This window comes from Vollenhovia emeryi, unplaced genomic scaffold, assembly GCF_000949405.1.
Source record: "Vollenhovia emeryi isolate VEMERY1.0 unplaced genomic scaffold, V.emery_V1.0 DF939174.1, whole genome shotgun sequence".
NCBI classification, from domain to species: Eukaryota; Metazoa; Arthropoda; class Insecta; order Hymenoptera; family Formicidae; genus Vollenhovia; species Vollenhovia emeryi.
The window spans coordinates 990,006-1,011,337 of NW_011967192.1; the positions used below are offsets into that span (position 1 = coordinate 990,006).

A 21,332-nucleotide genomic window follows, 5' to 3' on the forward strand; every position below is an offset into this window, starting at 1 on the left:
GGGATGTACGCTAATAAGTCTCCTTTAGACCTCCATTTACACCTTTACTAAGATACTTGCATGCTCAGATCATTAATTACTCAGATATTATTACAATGATATATTGTACATAATACAATGTAACACGTGTACTCATGTCCGTGATATATTTATGTGCGTGAAATTATTAAATGGAAAATAATCGAACTTGTGCAAGTTTTTCGTATTACTGTCACATGTTATCGCAATTATGGTGTTTTCGGTGCCTATGTCCTCCGATAAAATTAAGATTTTTGCAATAAAACTGTGCTCTTGATAGTCAATTTAATTAAAACGAAGTGTTAATTAAAAGTCTTAATATTAAATACAACAAACAACAATATTGTTTAACTTTTATATCTTACTGCGTCTCTCATATTATCTATACGTTTACATCCGATTATGGTATACTCATCTCAAGATGTGCGAATTTGATTTTTATATAAATATAATTTTTATTTTAGCTTTAATTTAAAAACGCGAACAGCGTCTGGGTTCGACAATAGACGCGAACTCACTCGCGAGAAAAAGAGTCCCGCACTTGCGTAAATAAAAGCAACTGATTAAAAAATTTAACAATTTCATATGTACTCTATATAACACAATGCGAAATAGGAGAGTTAATAAATAAGAGCTGTTGACAACGTGTCGAAAAACTGGCCTCGCTCAAATTCCAAAAAGTCCTGATTTATTTGACAGTTCTAGGGACGACCTTCTTTTTGCGTCATGTCGATCGGGCATAGCGGAGTAGAAATATTGCAGCAGGATACGGGGATGAAACGCAGGAACGTGACATTATATTTGCTGTACGTATACGCACAATAGGGACTAAATAAAAATAAGTAAATACTTTCAAAAGCGGAGAAACAGTGATGTAATAAAACATAGAGTTATATTAATTCCGTCCTCATCGTTTAATTCCCGCAAACCACGAAAGTTTGACAAAGTTATGATAAATAGATTGCTCACATTATACCAAGCAAGCTGCACGGGCATGCTCCACAGGGCTCGAGGCGTTACAACGTCACTTACCTGAAACAATAAATTACATGCTGTTAGATATGGATTGTACACATACATGCGCGTATGGATATGCTGTCAATATTCGATACGTTGTTTAATTTTGTACATTTCTGTATATCCTTGTATATACGTATGTTATTTATACGCATGATTCATGGTCTGTTATTTTGCATCAGAATTAGATATCGATGCAAATATCTTTTCAATCACACACAAAAGAATATATTTTACATGATTGTTTTATACGCAAATATCATTATAAGATTTAGGAATAAAATCTATTTTAACTTGACAGCTGCTTCGATGAAAATATATTTTGTTACATTAATAACTGTAAATACACGTTACGACCAATACATGGAAAATATATGATTTAATGAGTAATGAGACAATTGTCAAAATCATTTACCGATTGAATTGAAATATGTTCATCCAAGTACGATAAAATCACGGCATAATGACGGTATCTGAGGCACGGTCCAACATGTCTTTACATTCTTATTGGCTGATACTCAGCATCCCGCGCGCACATTTATTGGTCTCAACCGACACGTGGTGTCATCCACCGAACACTTCGCTATCCCCAAACGCGTCCACAGGATAACGCGCACAGTTAGACACCATGAAAATTTGAATATTTTTCAAATCTCAATCACATTCACTAATGTCAAATGTCTGACGCGCGATACCATTTGATTAATAATTATGAGTAACGAATTCGTGGCATAATGCAATGGAGCGCGATCTGCGGAATAATTTTAAGCGGAAGATGCGACATAGAGGGCGGAGAGAGTGAAAAAGAAAAAAGGAGCGACACGAGACAGAGTGGAGACACCACATAAACCTTTCAGGCCGCAAGCCACCACATAAATATAATAGAGAAGGTAAGGCCTCGTGATGGTCGGCCGGCATTGCCCGCCGAACCGTCACGGACTCAGCACGTCGTACAGGAAGGGGGAATTTGCGCGGGGTGGGGTGAGATGGGTGGACGTGTCAGAGACAAAGTGGTGGCCGCGCGGGGTCGAAGGGGGGCATCGGTGGCCGACTCCTCTCTCTACGCCGCGCAATACACAGCGGCGTGAAACACGGGGAAACGGCACGAATGATCGATGGGATTCTGCGCCGTTGCGGGCATAGCATAGGTACACACCCCCACTATTCTCGCCACACACACCACTAGAAAAGCAGTGGGGAACCCCCTCTTGGACATTGACGGGCGTGCTACCGCCGCCTGGTGGGCGCGATGCACGTGGTGCCCGCGACAAGTTTCAAGCGCAATCTCGTAGATGGCGCGCTGTACGTTCGGCGCCAGAAGCGCCATCTTACAGCAGACCGATGAACATTGTCGACATAAAAGAACCAATCTGATTGGAAAGCCGATAAGTCGGCAAAAAAGAAAAGTGCTGCACGTCTATGATATAAAAATTATATGGAACAGTGATCAAGTATCACATAATAAGAATATTAACGAAATAATTAATATATGCGTTAGTAACAAAGATATACAACTCTGAAAAATAATTAATTCATTTAAAAAAGAAATATATACATTTATTATTGCAATTGCCTATCTTGCAGAAAAAAATATTGAAATTTTATTTTCTATTGCTTTAGAAAACTGGATAATCCTTATACATGATTTTTAGGTCTTTGGAAAATTGGCCTTGAATCCCTTAACATCATTTTTTTAAAATTGCACTTAAAAACCAAACGTCAATATTTTCAAAAAAGGGCAGAAACTGTGTCTATGGTGACATATTGTTCTTTGGAAAACTATTTTTTCCCCAACAAAATTTTGCTCTCAAATTTGAATAAGAAAATTAATCAATATAAGTAAGCAGCTCAGATAAATTAGATTCAGCGATACGATCTATAAAGAACACAGCGCTACATATCTCATAAATTTTAGCAATTCGAACTGCCTTATAAATATTAATATGTTTACACGGTGCATTCGTTATTTGTTGATGCATGTCACAACGCACAAATTTAATTGTCGCATTGTCAAATCACGCACGATCGGCCGCCATGCATGCGTGAAGTAATGCAGCTACCTCCTGGCTAGGACTGACCGGCTTAGGTGATTTGTTGAAGCCTCAAGGTGAAACTTAGTTACGCGACACCTCGCGCGCACGTGCCCATAAACTGAGAACGCGTGAAGCATTCGTGAAATGCAACCATCAGACCACCCATACCTTCGAGCCCCTTCTACACGCCCATTGACGTGAATATTGGCTTTCATGATTGCATGTGCAGATAAAAATTATTGAATGAAACAAAATTCGTTCAACGAGGAAAAACATACGACGATATTAATAGAATGAATAATCATATAATTTTATTCGCAATCCAGCTCAATAATGTGATGTGATGTGAAAAAGACTCCACAGAAATTCAGTCTGTCAAAATGGTGATATATGTATAGTGGCTGGCACAGGATGCGCGATACTTAAGGTCTCGTATACGCTGTTTGAAATATTGTAAAAGATATTAGTCAAACCGAGAGCAACATAATTAATGTCGTTATTTATATGTTGGACAATCGCGATAATATCCTTCAACAATAAAAATAAGAAATCGGACGTCGTGGTGCTTTAAGGAACATAAGTATCATATAATTAGTTGCACTCAGTTTCACAGCGGGTATCGCGCCTCCGAGGGTATTGTACTTTATATCACGAAAGTAGCGCGAAGCACGGCAAAGCAATTGATCAATATAGCGCCAACAATCCCTTGTAGCCTACCCCTCCGCAGCTTCCAAGCTCTCCGTCTGCCCCTTCCTCCGCCTTCTTTCGTCCAAGTCCCAACGGCGCGGAGAGAACGCACCCCCATAACAAGTTTCTTACTCATCTTTTTCGTTCAATAACTCTCCATCCAAGATGGCCACCGCGGTCGTCCCTCATTGGCTGGGGGAAGGGTCGCAGGGGTCTGTACGGGGTTTGGGTGGTTGACCCGTAGTGGTGCGGTGCGGGACGCAGGAGGGGGTTGGAAGCAGTGACGCTATCTATCTTCCGTTGCCTTGGCTCGGCGTAACATAAGGCAAGATAAATTGCGGGATCTCCCGGGTTCTTGAACCTTTCTGGCAAATTGCATAAGAATATCCACCCTCCACCCCACAGGCTGCCTCTTCTCTGCTCCTCCCCCTCCCTGGCCGCCCCCGCGGCTCCAATGGAATTGGAATTAACTCGAATAAATCACCTCCGCGCGGCTCTGTACGGATACGCAAGAGCTTCGGCCGTGTTTCCGCTCCACGAAGTTAAAATTTCTTTCAGTACAATACAATGTTATAGTATTACAAACATTCATATTTTTTAGGTCTTTTATAATAAAGACGGGATAAAACAGAAAGTTTCGGTAAACTTTGGAGCAACAAATCTTGTCGAAATATTACAACATTCTTCTTTCTTTACACAACCGTTATAATAAGATTGTGCTGTGTCGGTATGGCGAAAATTGTATGACAATTATACGCAGTCGATGATTACTTGGTTAATAAAAAAAAATATTTATATGAAGAATTATATTTGTTTTCCAAGAAATTGTTAACTTCATTGATTTTGTCACAAATTTTTTAAATAAAATTTCCTGATCAATGTACTAAAAGTTTTAATTGATTTATTCTTGATGTATCTCCAAAAATCATTACATTGTAAATATGAGAATACAATCGTGAAAGTATCACATAAATTGAAAATTGCAATATAAACTATTATTTACTTGGAAGGTAAATAATAAGTTTATACATAGAACTTTACCATCGATATTTGTATGAAAATGAATAAAGACACAATACCGAAGACACAGTATGATATTACGCTTACAATTAGCATTATACATTATATGCCTGTATATCAGAAAGTAAGTGCTTTCGGATATTTTATAGGAAATCGAATGTTTCGTACGTCATCCCACAGTTTATAATACGATAAGAGTTAGATTTGACAGATTGGCACACGTAAATGACACGCGATTAATTAAACATAAAAGTAAAAGACGAAAGACAACTCATTTATTTCTGATTATTAAACCAATTTATAAAATAGCGGTTTTAAAAATTTTATAAATATTTAAATTAATTAAGGGATTAAATAAATTCGATTCGAAAATATTTTCAAACATGGGGACGTATACGACGCTGACTGTACGTGTGCGCGCGCACATTATGGCCGATTGATCAGCAGAACGTATCTGTTGCGTTAAAATTGACAGGAATAATCTAATGTACATAGCGTCGTGTTCTCAGATTTATTCTACGTATGTAAGTGCTGTTTTTCAAATATAATCCATCTTACGTGGAAGCTGTTTTGTTATGTAAATGATACGTATCGCGCGAAAGATAATATGTGATATTACTCGTAAATTGCTTGGCGTACAGAATTATTCAAAGCGCACTGATAAGAAACGTTAGGCACGAGCCGGCGCATAAACCAAATCCGCCTCTTCATCAGTCAATATCCTAATGCGGTTTATCTCGAGCTATTATCTACTTCATTTGTCACAATTACGGGGCTCGTAACCCTTTTGCGCGCATGCTTGTTGCGATATCTCGATCGCATGCCATCAGCATGACAGTTCCCCTCTTACTCAGGCAAAGAAACCGAAGAGGGGAAGTGGCTGGTTATCACTGCCTGCCGGCTGGCTGGCTGGCTTGACTCTCCGTATCGCTTTCCGTGTATTGCGGCAGGTCAGTAAATCCGAAAACGAGCTTTACGATTTGTTTACTCCGTACTGGGTTATGGGACCCGGTTATATAGCCGTAGGTATGCGCGGGCTATGTGATCGCGGCCATAAACGCGTCTGTTATGCGCTCGTAAACCGTGAGAGCCCCACTCAACGTTCGGCGCTATAGCGCCGTTTCCCCTTCCGCGGTCGAGCCTCGTAAAACACTTGTTTTACGATTGCTGCCTATCGTTGACGATGCTGCCACCGTTCGCGTGGTGAAAGTATTCAACGTATTATCTGGATCGTCATTCTATCCAGTTTCCCGATCCTTTCCCTTTCCATTCTCTCACATGCTCAATAGGGTCTGAAGGACAACGGCACACATATGCCCGACCTTGATGATGGACAAGGCCATCGGGTCAATTTTGACCGCGTGTGTCTAGAACTGGTGATGGAAACGTTTTATATGTACACTAAAATCTAACTTTGATCTAAAAGAAGGTAGCTTTGTGTATTTTGTTAACATGTTGAATTTTTTATAAATAAACAAATAAATTAGAGTTGAATCCTTTTCGTTAATTAGGGGTGCATCTGTAGAAGAGGGGAGTTGAACAAAATGATTCCCCTTTGAGTGTGCGTCGCGTACGCCGGTTATCTCCCGCAACTCAAGTTGCACCTTATTAGGATTATTCCGTTTCATCTTATCATCCATTCTAGCGCTATCGTCTGGCACAGAATTCTCATTGATACATCAAGCCTACTAATTCATCTCGTATGTTCCGTACAAACATGCAAATCGCGCACCGTAGAGTAATGGTTTCGTGTCACGATCAGCGCGCCTCTAGCGGTCGACGTTTTATCGACGACTGCTCTATTGGCGATGACGCCACGCTTCTACGTCACGGGGTTGACGTCATCGGCGGTATAGAGAAGGAGCGAGGACGGAGTCGATGTGACGTAACTGGATCTAGAGGGAGAGAAAGAGATGGGTTGCGCCAGCCATGCTGCTGTGGGTAGGGGAAGGAAGAAAAGGGAGCCATTATAGAAGGGGCGCGACTAGGCTGAATCCTCCCCACCGGCCTGGTCGGCCCACCGAGGAAACAGCTGTCAGCTGCGTGGAGTTGCGGACCCGCAACTCTCACCCACCAACCCTCCTACATTCTATTCCGTGTGCATGTGTGCGTTGGTACATGTGTCCTGTGTCCCAACCTAAACTCATCCAGGCACAGAGAATCAGCCGGGCTGCCACCCACCCCTGATGTTAAAATATTCTGGTGGGCGAGCGAGCGAGCGAGCGAGCGAGCGAGTGAACGCGCGCGGGACGGGAATAGCTCGGGAGAATTATGGCCGCCTCTGAGAATCAAATAACTCTTTAATCCGCGGGCGCGTGTACGTTGCTCACGCTTCTTTCCACCGTACGTCGTTTGTCTCGCTTCCGTTCTCTTGCGCACGTTGTAATTTTCTCGTCGCTGTCATTGATCCGATTATCCACCATTGGTGACACGTTAGCGCTTACTTACGTCAAATTATCGATTCGATAGATTTTTTTAGAGCTTGTAGAAAGAAACTTAGGCTTTAGTTTTGATTGCCAAAAAACCAATATTTTTATGCTTTGGAATAATAAAATTGGAATATATGTGTAATAATCAAAATGTTGGCTCTATTAAAAACTTATATTTCACATGTAACATCAAACTATCATAAAAGTACAAGAAAGAATTTATAGAAATAAAAGAGACTGTTGGTAAAACAGATTCCACATTGAATATTATAATTTAATATTGAAAAGTAATAATTAAAATAGTAATAATTTAATTTAAATAATTAAGTAATAAATTATTTATTTCGAACTTTATGTAAAGTGAAAAAAGCAAAGTCAGATACAGAGAAGAGAGAGAGAGAGAGAGAGAGAGAGAGAGAGAGAGAGAGAGAGAGAGAGAGAGAAAATTATGATTCAAAGTTAAGTTGAAGACTCTATCATATTTATTAAGAGAAGATAAAAATTGTGTTAAATGTCTGTGTAATAATGCACTCAAACGCAATTAAAATGCATGATGTATCTTTTTCTCCTTTATGCGGAAATCACGAGCAAGTACATCCCTCATGGCGTGTATGCACGCAGATTAAATATCGGACAATCGTTTACGTGTAAGAACACACGCGTTTGCAAGGGGCGCCAGGAAGATATATCGTTCCGCTAATTTGTTCTTCGTGAGCAAATCCATTATTAGGCGGAACACGAACTTTTGTGACTAATTGTAAGTAACGTGTGCATGCTTGAGCGACTATTACAGAAACTTTGTATTAAACATGCTTCCGCACACGTGAGAAAATTGAACTGTTATGCCAAACAATTTAATTAAATTTGGCGCACAAGAAAAAGAGAACCTTCCGTAGTTTTCTCGTGGAAAAAATTTTTCGAATCTTATTACATGCAATCGAACGTAGAAGATATTTGAAAATATTTCAATAAAAAGTTTCAGAAATATACAGAAACAGTTGCAAACTCTCATATTTTTCTTTTACTATTGTTAAGATGATAAAAAATTAAATTTCAATGTAATATATAATAAAAAATATTTAATATTAAAACTGAAAAGGTCTTTGTAAAAGTAAGTTTCCAACTTTTGATTTCGAAAACAGTCAAACTTATTTCTAAAAAGACTTATTTTGAAAACAAACTTATTTCTGAAGGTGCGTGAAGATACGGTAAAAAAGGAACAATAATTCAGTATTTATTACGTGGGTGTAAAATAGGTAGCACAAAGGTTTTTACCGTCATTGTATTCCAGGATAAGTACGTTTTAAATTAGAAGACGGACAAAAAGTTCCGTCCAAAAAAAGGTCGCCTTTCGGTCAGCGGTCCTTTCTTAATATAAGATTTAAGGCGGAAGCAGACCACATTTAAGCTGTAAAAAAATCCTTCGATTCAATTCTGAATTTTTACGCTCACGAACATGTGTGAGAGGCAGACAATCGACGTAAAAAGAATCAACACGCTGTGTAACAACGTTTGTTCGATGTGGAATATTCAATTCTGGAAAATTGTATGCATTTATACAATATTCTTTTTCTACTGATTATATTAGTTTCTAAATAATTTTCTTGATTATCACAAACAATTTCAGGATTTAGTAAAATCCATAAAAATTACACGAACACTGTCTAAATGAAAATTTTTTCGAAAGAAAAGAATTTTGCTCCGTGGCCATTGGTCTTGCCAAGGTCGAGCAAGTACGCAGTCATAAGTGGACGTGGACAACAGTCGGTCATCGGTGGGGCTATAAATCGGCGGGTGACGTTTTTTGTCTGTACCGGAGGTACCGGACAGAAAAAGACCAAGAAGAAAAAAAGAGGCGTCGCAGCAAAAAACTCCAGCGTCCAGCTTGTTATAAGCGGTCCCCGGTTAGGCGGACGCCAAGCAGTAGGATGATGTGGGACCCAAAGGGGACCGAAGGAGGGAAAGAGGGGCTAGAGGGAGATCCAGAAGGAACAATGCCCAAAGTCACCAGGAAGAATGTGGTCCGTCGGGCTACGAAAACGAACAGACTCACTCTGTCCGTTTCTCCATGGAAGGCCATCGATACTCTTTGCAGCTCTTTTCTACTCGCGATATAGAGAATTTAATTTATCTCTTAGCGTTACATCACAATTTGTTACTTATTAGATGTGATTTCATCTCACAAAAATTGAAAAGCTCTCGGTGAGCTTTTCAAAATTTTTCAAATAACTGTTGAATATTTATAAGGCTTGATATTTCTTGAAGAGTCAAAATTTGTATTTATAATTTCGAATAATCGCGATTGAAAAGAACAGTACGAATATTGAAGTGAATATCATAGATAAAGGAAAGTCCCCGATTATGAGATATAGCAGGTTTTCAACATCCAAATTCTATCACAAATCTCTTTTCGCAACTATTACACAATTTAACAATCAATTTTTTATTCAACAGAATTCACTTTAAGAGCAATAAATTCATAGTGAAACCAACAGATGATGCCTATCAATGTAGTGGAAACCCCACTTTCTCGTATTAGGATCCTATCTCATAATAGGGGACTTTCCTCTATTAATATGTTTGAGATATAATATTATTGCCCTCTTCCATCTCTACTTCAATAAATTTTCATTCTATCAAACGATTTAGTCTCATCTACTAAGTTTTTCAATCGCAACCGTATATATTTACAATAAGCCACGTATAATCTTCACATATGTGTTAATGTCAGCAAGAATTGTAATTTTTATGTAGCTATCAAGACATATCCTAATTTACGATAAATTTCTTGTTAACGACAGTAAACGAAAAGCGAATTCGGAAGAAAGAAAAATTGAAATCTGCAGACAACGCTGCTGGATGCTTCCATTATCGACGTATATGTATATTCGCATAGATGTAATCTGGCGATTTATTGCGAAACTGCATTTATATCGAACACTTTATATGCATAAGCGGATCATGAAAATTATCTGTAAATAAAGATACGTGGTCGTTAAGATTTTTACGTTATTTTCAATAAATTCGAAAATTACGTATTTTCTTTCGGTGCAAAATTACTCGAAAACTGATGCATCTCGAATGAATGCTTTTCACGAAGAAACTTGATTAAATACGTACGCAGGAACGTTTACGATTTAAAAATTCGACTATTTTCTCACATGAGATATATTTATTTCCGAAATAAACTTAATCTCCGGCGATAAACACTTTTGCTAGCAAACGAACAATTTATCGCGATATGGCTTGCCGGCTGCAAAAAGAAATCGCTTTTCTTTCGATTTTTCGCGCGTTTTTCTTATAACGCAACTTCGCTGTGATGCCCGGCCCCACCCCTTCCTTGTCGCCGAGAAAGTTTCCGCCGGTTGCGCAGCCGGCGCCTATGAGCACTCGCAGATAGGAAAAAGCGAGCTGGGTGGCTGTAAGACGGAGAAGAAGGAGGTGGTGGTGGTACGCGAATAATAAAAATCGGCCTCATAACTCACACCATGTGCCTCAGCGTGGGGTGGAAGAAAAGCAGAAGGGGGTGGGAGGGTTGCCTGAGCTTCTTATCTCAACGCCGGGGTGACATTAGCGCTACTACAGCAATTCTCTCTATACCGCTCTTCACGGCGCGCCCGTCCTCACTCGCTGCTCTTACCGATGTTATAAAGCGGAGGAATGCGAATGTTAATAACGATTTACATAATGGATTTATTCAAAAAGAAAGGGAAAAAAAAACTTGCGAAATGCCAACTCAATATACGAAATCGAAAGAGGCGTGTCGATTTTAACAGCGTTAAAAACAAAACTGTGCATTAATTTGTCCCTACGCGTATATTTATTAAACGAATAAATCTGGACGCTCGATACATAGACGAACAATTAAACAACCGCAATTCGCGGAACATCCGTTTGTATCGCGCAACGGATTCCGTCGCTGTGCCCGTGCATGATGAAGTGAAATGGGCCGGCCGCTAATCGGCAATGGCGCGAAAGACTGGCGGGCTATCGTAAACAACGCCGTTATAATGTACCCATGTGCTCTTGCACACCCTTCGTCGCTCTCTTCATACGCGAGCAAGGTAATCAGCTAGATCATTCGCAGTGTACGATAAATCCTCCCCCGTTTAATACCGATCCGTTGTACCGGGACGTACGATACTTTTATAAACGTCACTCGAATTATAACGTATCCATAAACACGATAGTATTGTCGCGGTACATCGACAGGATCGGAATACACGATGCAGTCAATTACTAATTTATAATCTAATAGATTATATCGACAACCTAACGGATTATTAATTTATAATTTAGTACGAGGTTGAAAAGTTTTGAGTCTCAACACGCTTTGAAGGATGCCTCTGAAAATTTCAGCCATTTTGTACTTTCAGTTGTTGTATGTACGATAGTGGTTTGTGCCAGGGGATGTGAGTTTTGCAGTTCGAACTGATCGACCAACCTCCGTATTCACCGGAGGACAGAAATTTTCATTGAACAAGGAGGTCGTAGCATCCGTAAACGCCTATTTTGCAGAGCAAGACGCCGACTATTGTCCGAACGGTTTAAAGCGGTTGGAGCATCGCGGATTAAGTTTGACCGAAAAAAATAGTTTCTACGTTAAACTCAAAATCTTTCAACCCACGTAGATCTATATCGATAATTTAATAGAGTATCGATACTTGTCGTGTGTACAGTAGATAGAAAAAAAGCAGATTTTACCGTTTGAGAATTGACGAGAGACAGCAAGCACGCTTGGATATGCGTGAATCTACGAAATTAAGAATCGGCCGCGATGATTGTCCGATGGAAAAGTGGAGAGTTGGAAACACACATCCCGGTAAAGCCCGCGCGCAATAGTACATACTCGTCCGTCACTGCCGGTGAGCGCGCACAAGCGCGTATTTCTACCACGCTTGTACAGTGCAGAGATGAGCGAGCAGGGGGTGCACGCGGGCGGGCGGCGGCGGGACACAGACAGGGGATGAGACACGCGCGGAGAGTTATGACGCCGCACAATTAGCAGTTCGTGTGAGAGAGATCGATCGCCGCCGAGAACATACATCAACGATGTAAACTCAGGACGCGTATCGTCTCTGCGCGTACATCCCGCGGATCCCGCGTAACAGTATGCGTGAGCGTATAGGTGCGCCGTTTCGCTATTTTCGTCGATTTAACCCCGGGACGACGCGGGCGCAGCGCAGCGCAGAGCCGGGGCCGCGCCGCTCTGCCGGGGAATAATGCATTTTCGTTTTAGTTTAAATTGCAGCCGACGCCGGGCAGCGCAGCACGAAAATTGGACGTTTGTTTAGCACGCGCCGCGCCGGCCTGCGCCAGACGAGAGACGCCGCGGTGTTTTGTCAATAGCGGGAGATTTAGTTTTGGATAACGCCCCGCGTGTGCGATGCGCGCCTCGACGCCGACGCTGAACGCCGCGGCGCGACGGGGGCACCGCCGATGGTCGCGCCGATTCGTCATGTTATCGCTACTTCCGTTTATGCTTCATTAATTTTAATTAATTTCAGTGTCGTTCGTTACCGCCGCTCGCGCTCTCCGGGCGTGATTAATTAAAGTCGGGGTATTATCAATGTTTTTAATTAATCCGTTGTAAATTGACTTTGTAAATTATGCCGTGGTACCCACGAGCCGTTATCGGGATCTGAAGTTATGATTCGCTATTCAGCCCCGTTAGGAAACCGATATTTTCCGTTTATGTCACGCGCCGCCGTTAAGCCGAATATTTACTTTTAAAAGATTTCAGCTGCACGAGCGGTAGTTGACTTGAAACCAGTTTTATAAACGGTATATAGCTTTTCCGCTATTTACCGGTTACTTTTACGGCTGTTTGCTCATATTATTACTCGAGGTATAACTTCGACTTATTATTGACAAAACTGATTAACGTTTTTGTATCGCAAACATTTATCTACGGAATAAACAAATCTTCTTTTTGTGCGCCGCGCCAAGGGCGGCCGCTTTAGAAATGAAAATCGGGTTTAACAATTTACATTGTTATCAGCACGTTTATTAGCGGTCGTAAAAACGCGGATAGGAAACGTCGCTAAATTACCTGCGGTTTGTCCGTCTGACAAGAAGGTCCTTCATAGTAGCGTATAATTAGCCGAAAGACGAAGATTGTCCGCAGCCGCGTTGTCGTCAATCAGAATAATTCACTTTCGCGCCACTTGAAGACGAAGTCATCTCTTCTCGAGCACCATGGACGGAAACTGTACGGCAGTATTTCTCGAGGGGCGCGTGCCACCGCGCTAAGTTACGAGGCGTTTATGAGCCATAAGCGATTCTACGGGCTAGATAGAGTTACTTAGAGAAGTTATTTCACTACTTTCAAGATGGAGAGAGTGGGACGGGCTAACTTTGATGCCTCTCGCAGCACCTCCGCCACGGATAGATCAGAAGGACCGCCTGCGACTGCCTGATTTACTATGGTGGACCGTACGTTCCTAGGGATCTGCTCTACCCTGCCTGCGGTACGGCAGGATTTTGTGACGGGGGTAAAAGGGGGACGGGCTAGGGCAGAGGGATAGAAGAGAGCGCGAGGTGGGGCCTGTGAAGAGCTGCTTTGGGGAGCTTCCGCACGGTGTCATCAATGATACGTACCACTGTTTCGAGAGTTTCACTTCATCATTTTATACTTAATTACAAAATTTCAACCACGAGAATCTTAATTAAACACGCCGTATCTCGCGTAGATTTGCGTAACGTACAATTTACATTCGTCGCAATAAAAAGATGCTTGGAGAGTTTACTTCAATTTCATTTTACACTTAATTCGCGAGGAGCGTATAGCAATAGACGAAATGGACTGGGCGAGATGGATATTGCGCGGATACTTTTTTTTTTATTCAAAATACTACGTTTTTTACGCGAGCGATTATGCCTTGTTCAGGAAATTGCAACTTCTGAACGGAGTTTAAACGTACAACAACAAAAAAACGAGCGTACGCGTACAATCGTAAATTCCTGTCTACATTTTCGTAGTATAGCTGCATTTCACGCTGCATTGCGATGCGTAAAACTTGAAATGCAACATTCCCGCATTTCTGCGCGGCATCTCCTGGATTTTTTCAGCTGTTTGTTCATTTATCTATGTTTAATTAAAGTTATCTTGATAAATCCAACTTATATTTCCTCGTCAGGGATTGCGTCAATTTATTTGTCGCGCGCAATTTCCGAGTCTAACGGAATGAAAATTAGAACTTTATGTGCGCGCGCGTGTGTATGCATATTCGTTGCATATGGTTTACATTGAACCAATTAGATGGTACTTCAGCCAGCTTGCCTTTTCAGATCACGGTTATATTACGGTTTATCTTCTATAGAGCTTATGCAACAATAGTCCCTAGGGTGCGACCCTGCAGTTCAAAGGTATGCGAACATCATGTGGCATAATTTTCCTTCTTATTTTTTTTTCCTTTTGATAGACTTTTTTACGGACCAGTGGATTCTTTTGGGAAAGAATTGATAGTATTTTTATGCTGGCGCTGTTTCCTTCACGGTGACGTGACTTATGAGGCTCTTTTTAGTCAAGAGGGTACAAACATATGCGACGTTTTGTGATGGGATTTCTTAAAAAGTGTTACAGAACATTAATTCAGAGGTTTGAATCGTGGAGTGAATACTTAATCGCTTGAAAATTCAAGACATAAATAGTAAATATTAATCGAATGTCTCGCACGTTCCAGAGGAATCAAGTACAAACATTATTTTCGACATTAATCAAGCGGCAGATATAAAATGTGGAAAAAAATACATTATGTCAATGTCATCATCAATTGAAGCCAAGTCCAAAATCATCGTGAAAAAGCATATATTATAATTAAAATAATTAACCGATAGTTAATAAAGTTTAATTGAAACATGATCATTCGTATCATCTTTGTACATGTTTGATCAAACTCAAGTATCGCGTATAATTATGATATTATATTATAAGGCGTATTGACGGGAAGTCAATAACGGGAATATTTTAAATCACTTCTATCCTTATCCACGTTTATATCCGTGATTCGCTTTCGAGGGTTACTATCACTAACGTTCGTAGGGGAGTCAAACGTGCGGTGAAGAGGGGATGACAAACGACATCATCGGCTGGCACGGCGCTACGATGGCGAATCCATAACTGTCATCACTTCTAAACTAGATCTGGGAGAATTCAGATTGCCTCCCGTTTCGCGTCGACAGGTTAGGAAATTCGTGAAACGCGCCGAATGATTGAAGCGTGCGTTGAACGATGCAATTAATAATAGATCTTAACTCAGGCCGCGTGGACGAATAAACGAATGAATGGGCCACTTTTCGTAACAGTCCCTCTTTGCCTGCGTATTAAAATAGCACATTCTTAAATTACGATGTGAGAGGGAAAATTTATATGATTATATTTTATATACTTTTAAATTAAAGAGCGTATCGAATTTTATTACTTTTTATATAGTTGAATAAAAAAATTGTTAACATTTCCACATAATTTGGCCAGATAGAAAAGTCTCTTCGTCAGAAAAACAAATTAATTTCGGATTCGTTTAATGATAGCATAAGAACAGGTAAGAATTGGTCGGGCGAGAGGGTAATGGAACGCGACTGTCTGTACACTCGAAAGAGTGAGGAGGGTATAGTCAAGTGCGACCGCAAGGCCACAACCGCAGTGTGGGAAGTGAAACGAGCCGAGTGGCGTGGCTTTTAATGGAGTGAGGGAAACAACATTAAGTTAAGAGCAAAGCAGGGTGTGAGAATTACACGGAAATAACTGTAGCTGCCAGTAGAAGCGGCGCGAAAGGGAGTGGAGAATACGATTCATAAACCAGCAATTACCCTGTTGCCCATCCACAAAACAGCGCGCGATCTTCAAGATGTCGCGCGATTATGTATTCCTCGAGTGTTGAAGCCAACAATTCGAGATGCAAAACATCGCGTCGTAATAATATTTCACTTTGCACTTATTTTAACCAATGAGACGGGATTTACGGCACGGGATTTATAACGCCGTGACATATTGTTTGTAAAATAATCGCAACTGCAAAAATTTAACTAACGATTTCGCCTGCATTAATATCGCGGTAAAGTTTAAACATTGTAAATACGAGAAACTGCAAATACAAACGACTTTTAAAAAAGTACACTTACAATTTTTGTCCTGGTTTCACGTACGAAATTATAATTATTTGTTAAAACCATTCTATTTATCACGACCTTTTATGCAATAACAAAAATCTTGCTATTATTTCATTTATAAAAGATATCGATACAACTAATAATGAACGGAACTTCCCTGAAGTATTGACAGAATAAGGGTTAGGAAGTTCTCGATGTATTACGCGGGGGATGCAATTTATCGAATGATAAATTTCAGGGAGATAGGATCGCGCGCGGTTAGATTAAACGACGATTCCTTCTCTTCTCCTCTTCTCGTTTCCACCACCTATTCCATCCACTGACTTCCCAAAGTAGTGAAATTAAATATAGGGGTCGAATTGCAGTCTACGGTAATATAAGCTTCTCTTCGTCTTCTTCTCCCTCCTCTTTTTTTTTTATCTTCGTCCCAACGTAAGAGAGTGCCTTTACTATTTCTGCCTCTTGCTCTAGCTGCCTTCTCCGTCCTTATCTCCAACCGCAGACTTTTCTCTCCATCTTGACAAACACCTCTCTCTTGTATCTGAAAGCTACTAAGCTGGCGTCCCTCCGATTTAGGTACTGAGCTATAGCTTACCAACTACTATCGTTTGAGAGGGACGCACAAAATAAGATAGGTTCTAAAGCATCGATACGCTTTCGTCAAATTTATGAGAACTCGAGAATATAGCAAAGTTTATATATTTCTTTTCAATCTAGTAAATCCCGAAGTCGATATTTGTGCTTGACATACCTAAATAATATCTCGCATAGAGAGAAATGATGAGATCTCATTCAGGTTGGGCGTAAAAGCATGTATTTGTCAAAAAATTCAGCAATTGTTATTTCGCATATCTTGTGCTACGTAAAAATATTAGGAAAATTGTGCGCTTAAACGGAGCACGTAAACAGATTGCCGGAGAAAAGTCAGGTAGAGATTTCTTCAAATTTACCGTCTTCGCAACGGTTCTATACTTTTCTCAGTGATGCGACTTGGTTTCTTTACGAGCTCGGCGAAACTTTGAGAATCCGCGAAGGTGATGGGACAGATAAGGCTAATTCCGGGTATTTCGCACCCCGCCGCGATACGTTGAAGCGCCGACCATGCCTCGGCAGAGACAAACCCCTTGCTACAGCAGCCCCTATCGAGGGAGTAAAGGGCGGTGGCGGAGAGTGGACGAGTGTGTGGGTGAGTGGAGAGCAGGGCAGAGCAGCAGCGTGCTGCCCGCACCAGGCGCCCCTTCGCATATTTCACCGGGAATTTACGAGCCTCGATACGACAGGGAAATTGCAAGAATGGCGGAGTAATCTATCTCTCCTTGCCTCTATGGGCTCTCTCTTCTTTTCCCAGGTTCCCTTTCCCGAGCGTCCTTCTTCTCGCACACATATGTAGGCACATAGATACTTATATGTGCGTCCACACGCTTGGAAAAAGACGGAAGCTCCAGGTTTTTCCATATAGATAAAAAGGATTTGTCCTTCCGTTTCGAGTCGCCGTTATCTCCTAATTGTATTATTGCGATAAGAGACCGATCTGTTGGCTGCCACCGCGAATTCTTGATAGATACTGGCGGTTTTCTTAATTGCGCGCGAGTGCGCGAGAGAAGAGAACGAAAAAAGGAAAGAGAGAGAGAGAGAGATCGTTATATCCGCGATATAAACTAGTGTACTTATATTATTAACAAGTTAATTAATTAAGAATGGATTACATAAATCATAAGGCAGTCAAAACAATAGCGCTTCAACCCTCCTATTGCGCAATAATTATGCGGAAGATTGCCACGACCATTCATCCGACTTGTTTTATCGCCATTTTCCATCCACATCTTTCACCTCGTAGGGGTGAATAACGGCCGATACGCATGTGCTGCAATTACGGGGCATATATCACATTTATTAGGAAGCACTCTTGAATCAGATACAGCGAGGAAGTAACGTAAGACGACAAACCACTGAGAATCGTTCGAAAGAATAAAGTTCGAGCTCGTAACAACATTTACTCAAGTGAAACTCATCTCTCGGCCCGTTCGGAAAATGTCCGCGCATTTATCGGAACCTAATTGAATTATGACTCGCGGGAAATTTTGCTACACTTGCCCACCCGAAGGAACGACGTTGAAATTCGTAGCAACACTTGCTCAAGTGAAACTCATCTCTCGGCCCGTTCGGAAAATGTCTACGCATTAATCGGAACTTAATTGAATATAGAATTATGACTCGCGGGAAATTGTGCTACACTTGTCCACCCGCGTTTCACAATTATGTTCGCCGCGTTGTTTAAACTGTGAAAAGAGTCACGGCCGACATGTTGCTGGACACGATTATGTGTAATGTACCACGTTTTGTAGAGAGAAGGACACTCGTACTCAACGAGTCGGCACAGACACCGCGCGCGCGCGCGCGAGAGAGAGAGAGAGAGGGGGGGGGGGGTAAAGGGAGAGAATGAGTGGAGGCACCATAGGTAACTGTACTTGCTATACATGGATAATACATACACACGGAGGAAGAGAACCCCCTGTGTCACGGCTCGGTGTGTGCACCTATATCCACATAACGTACTGTATCGTACCCGCGGCCGGCGGCCAGTTTAATTTAACACAGCAGCTGTAATCCCATCCATTACGCTCGCGGTAATATACGATCGCTCGAGATTCATAGTCCGTTTTTTCACTAATTAACAGACGGGACAAATCGCTCCACCGATCCGCGCCCTCCCCCTCCCCCCCGCCCGCCCTCTTCGCCCTCTTCGCCGCCGCCCCTCGCGCCCCTCTCTGCCGTCACTCTCTCCCGCCGCGCCCGCGGACTCTTCATTCTCTTTTCGTCCGCCGATGAGCGCATTGTTTTCTTCGCGCGCAAATTTACACACTGTTCCGCGTAAATTCGCGCGCGCGCGCTCCATTCGCGCCGCGTCGGCTCGCAAATCCGTCTGATTGTCGGATATCAAATTCCTTGCTTTTTTTTTCGCCCCTCCGCTGTTTCCGAAATCATTACGCCCGGCGCGAGAGGTTTCCCTAATGATGATACATTCGTCGCGCCCGCCGTATAGAATCGGCGCATGATATACGCGTAATTACTCTTGCCGTCGTTGAAGCGCTTTTTTGCGGAGCGGGCGTTAAACGGTAATTAAGAGAATCGATTGATCATTCCGCGCAAGCATCGCGATGGCAACTACAACGTGTTCGAAATGCTTGGAGTAGTAATAACTCTCTCGCCAATATGGGAGGTGTGACGAGTCTGCCGTGACACTTGTGCGTAAAAACACTTTAAAGGAGATAATTAACACGCATTCGCGCGCGCGCGTCACAGGGGGACTTTGGCCGATGAATCGAATACAAATACACTGGCGCGTATAGGCGAATCAAGGGGCTTGCTCGATTAAAATGAATGAAGCGAGGAGACGAAAAAAATTACGACGTAAACGTAGGGTGACAGAGATACCAACCACTTCAAGTTAAAAACGATAACGTCAGCTTATCGTAAACTGTATTTTAAGATTTGAAGTAGATCGACTGATAAAAATCTGTCTCGTGCGTGAAATATTGTTTCTTAAATAATATTCTTAATAAAAATGTATATTACATTTCTCGCGTCGCACAGTACTTTTGTCAGGAATGTCGTGAAAGGAACAGTTAAAAATCCTTCTGTTTATGATTAATATAAAGCTAAATATGACGCGGCGTACGGCGGAGAGGAAAAACATCGAGTAAAGAAGACAGGTGAGTGCCACGGTAACGCACGGCGAAGAGAAGCAGGGGGTCTAAACGGAGAAGATGAAAATGCGAAAAGCAGGGTGGAAGAGGAATGAGTTAAGAGAAGGGAGAGATGTGCCACGGTGCCTCCTCGGTATAACACGAGGCGCCTCTCTTGGACGTCGCGTCTGCGCGCTCGTAGACAGGGTGAGCGAATTTAATTGGATGGACGCCATCTCGCGATGCTTAATTAACTAATTAATTTCACACGGCATAAAAACAGGGAGATGCCGCTTGTTCGGCCTTTAATGACTCTGACGTTGCAATAGCTGCTATCCGCGGCTTATAAAAGTCTCGCGCGTGGGGAAAAAAAAAAGAAAAAGGGAAGGTACAAAGACGTGTTTACAGAGCCGTAACTTCGATCAATTCTTTTTGTTAGCTTACATCGCGTATCGCCGCGATAAATTTCAATGTAAACACGTCGACTCGATATACTTGACGTAAAACGTCCATCTGCTAAATCCGCCATTTATCTTCGCATAAAGTAAATCTCGAAATGCCCGCGTGTGTAAGCTCGTCGCAGTTTTTGCCGAGTCCATTTCTTGCAATTATGCACCAATAACTTGTCCGATGTTGTATAAATGAGCCGATGCCGGGAGGCATCAACGATGACAAAACGAAGAAACGCCATTCCGACGTCTAGCGCGATACTGAGGACAGCGCGAGGAAACGAGGGAACGCGAAAGAAAATGGCCGAGGTAGACAAGATTTGCATTCCATAAAGCATATGCCCGTGCCGCGCGGAATAAGAAAGCTGCTCGCTCAGCACCGACGAGAATACGTACCCGATCTCAGGGTTAGAAAAACGGGATTAGAAAAACTCTACGAGCATAAGGGTTGAACGCGTTCATGGGAGTGAACTTGAAATGAGAAAAACCGACCGAAGAAACGCGTGTCGTAAACCCGTTACGCTGAATGTTATCGAAGAATAACGTAATAACAAAGAGCGGCGAAAATAAAGAAATAAGTTTACGAATACATCAACGATGCACTCGGACAATTGCATCGCACGAAAATTAAACAAAATTTTTAAGAGCACAAAAATTCAGAGGAAAGTCCTCTATTATGTGATAGAATTCTAATATGAGATAGCAGGTTTTCAACGCCCAAATTCAAGCGCAAATCTTTTTTCGCAACGATCACACGATCTAACCATGAATTTCCACTAAACAAATTTCGCTCCAAGGGCAATAAATTCATGGTGGAATCTACTGACGATGCCTGTTAATATAACGGAGACCCCGCTATCCCATATTGGGATCCTGTCTCGT

At 41.7% G+C, this 21,332-nt stretch overlaps 1 protein-coding gene across 2 annotated transcripts in view; it reads right to left on the reverse strand.

Moving 5' to 3' along the window:
- The window catches only part of LOC105563582 (homeotic protein antennapedia), a 113,677-nt gene that overhangs the window by 70,242 nt on the left and 22,103 nt on the right, over window positions 1-21,332 (reverse strand). The window contains exon 1 of one of the 2 annotated variants that reach the window (XM_012015283.1): window positions 1,451-2,021. The exons of the other annotated variant lie outside the window; for it this stretch is intronic. The gene's annotated coding sequence lies outside the window, so the exon portion shown is untranslated. Of the gene's footprint in view, window positions 1-1,450; window positions 2,022-21,332 lie in introns of those variants that run through there. 2 annotated transcript variants of the gene reach the window in all.